This window comes from Struthio camelus, unplaced genomic scaffold, assembly GCF_040807025.1.
Source record: "Struthio camelus isolate bStrCam1 unplaced genomic scaffold, bStrCam1.hap1 HAP1_SCAFFOLD_83, whole genome shotgun sequence".
Classification (NCBI taxonomy): domain Eukaryota; kingdom Metazoa; phylum Chordata; class Aves; order Struthioniformes; family Struthionidae; genus Struthio; species Struthio camelus.
In genome coordinates, this window is record NW_027182720.1 from 267,501 (window position 1) to 270,000 (window position 2,500).

Consider the following 2,500-nt stretch of genomic DNA (forward strand, 5'->3'; position numbering starts at 1 on the left):
TACAAGCACAGAGGGAAAAAAAAAGGGGGGGGGGGGGAGAACAGACCCGAACGAGAGGGGCGGGGAGCCCTCGCTCCCGACCTGGGACAACCCCTTTCTCGCTTCGAGTCCGGCCCAGGCGCCCGGCTCGGCCTGGCCCAGCAGGGAGCGGCGCGCCAGCCGCGCCACCTGCCTCAGGGACCGGGGTGTGGGTCCCCGCGGAGCCCCGGCGTCGGAGCCCGGCCGCCGCTGGGAGCGGCGCCACCCGCTGCCCGCGCGCCCGCGACCCGCCAGCCGCACGCTTCCGAGCTCCTTCGCTCGCCTCACCGGCCTCCAGCTCCGCCGCCCCGGAGACGGCACCCAACACCCGCCTGCACACACGCAGCCTCCCGAGCGACGCCACGCACTCGCCCGTCCCTTCCGCGGGCAGACGCCTGGCGGCAGGCAGACGGGCGAGGCGGGACGGACGGGGAACGGCGCCCGCTCTCCCCGCCTCCACGCGGAGACCGGGAGGGGCCGCCCCCGCCCGCCCGCCCGCCGCCCGCCTGCCGCCCAGCGAAGCCGGGTCGGGCAGAGCGAGGCAGGCGCGCCGGATGGCAGAGTGCCGGGGCAGGGCGGGGGGGGGAGGGAAGGAAGGGTGCCGCCGACGGCCACGGCGGGAGACTGAGAGCACCGGCCAGGGAGGAGAAGGGATGCGCTGGGGCTCGGCGTCCGCACCACCCGCGGTGGGGGCTCGCCGTCCCGGCGGCGAGCACGCGCTCGCGCCGGGGTCGCGCGTTCGAGGCAGGCCGGCGCAAGCCGACCGCGCGGCGTCTCTCCGCCGAGACCAGACCGCGGAGAGAGGGGGCAGGGTACCCCTCTCCGTCCCGGCTGCCCGCGGGGCATGCACGGGCCGCGCCGGCGGGCATGGGGGGGTGCGGCGCCCGCGCGCGCCGACCCCCCGGCCCCTCCGGCAGCACGCCCGGCTGCCCCCCGGGTCGCATCGGGCCGCCCGAGTCTTTAAACCCCCGCCCGGCTCTCCGACCGAGAACCCTCGGGCCCGGAGCCCGGGGCCCATGGCCATCCCTACCCGGGGGGGCCGCTACCGGCGGCCGCGGTGGCCGGAGGCCCTCCTCCTTCCTCCCAGCGCGCCCCCCCCCCCCCCGCCGCCCCCCGCCACCCCCGGCCCGGCCGACTCGCAGCGCGGCCCCCACGGCACGGCGTGGGGCGGCTGGAGCGGTTGGGGGGGGGGGGAAGGGAGGGGAGGAGGAAGCGTGGAAGGCCGGCAGGGCACGGCCGGTGCGGCACGCGCAGCGCAGCGCCCGGGAGGAGCACGCTGGCACACGGGACCACACGGGTGGGTCACCGAGGGGAGGCAGGAGAAGCGCGGACGCTAGGTACCTGGCCCTGGGGTGAGGGAAACGACCTGAAATCCCCGCGGGGGTGCCTCCCCCGCCGCCGCCCGCCGCCGGGCCACCGCCGCCTCGCGGCGACGGCGGCAGCCTCAGCGGCAGCGACGAGGCGGGGCGCGGAGGGGAACCCGGCACCCGCCAGCCGGCTCCAGCGCCCCTCGGCGGAGCGTCCACCCGCGGGGTGCGCCCGACACCCACCGCCACGACCTCGTCCTCCTCCCGGGGCCCGGGGTTTCCCTCAGTAACCCGGCGCCGGGTGGCAGCTGCGCCCGGGAGGAGAGCCGTGGTTTGGGCCGCCCGCTCGGGCACGACACGTCGCCTCGCGTGGCCTCGCGCGACGCCCCCGCTTGGGGTCCGCCGCGGCGCGGCGCCCGCCCCGCGCGCCGTCCCGGAACGCCTGTCCGCACCGCCTCTGCTAGACGGGCTGCTCCGCCGCAGCCCGCCCCGGGTCCGCCCCCCACAGCTTAGGAGTGGGGACCCGTGGGACCCGTCCCAACCCGGAATGCGATCTCGCTCGCGTCTCCACCCGCCGCTTCCTCCCGCGGGCACCGGGGGAGCAAGCCCCGCCGACCCTCCCACGCACTGCCGCCCGCTCTGCCGGGCCCTCCCCCGGGCCGGACCCTCCCCTGCCCCGGCGGCGGCGGATCACCGTCGGGCGAAGGGGCGGGGGCGGCGCTCGGAGACGGGCACCGGCGGCGGGCGCCAGCGGAGGCGAGAGGGCAGACGGGGACGGTCCCCCACCGGCGGCGGGGAATCGGCGGCGGGCTTTCGGCGAGCGAGCCCCCGCGCTAGCGGGCCTCGGGAGGGCCGTACACCCGCCGGCGGGCCGAGCCCCATGCTCGGCCCTGTGGCGCAGAGTGCGGGACAGGTGAACTCGGGTTCACGCACGGCAACCGGGACACGGCGGGCAGGGGACCACACCGGTGTTCAGTGCCGTCGGCATCGGCAACGAGGCGCGGTGGCCCGGCAGCGGCCCGGCGGTGGGCCGGCGCAGGTTTTGGAATGCCACGGTGGGCCGAAACCCCTCTTCCTCACAGTGAGGCTCGCACGGCCCGCCGGCCCTTCCCCGGCGCGCCCCGCGGTCTCGCTCGCTCTCGCGTGGCTGTCTCGCTCGCCAGAGGGCCGGGAGG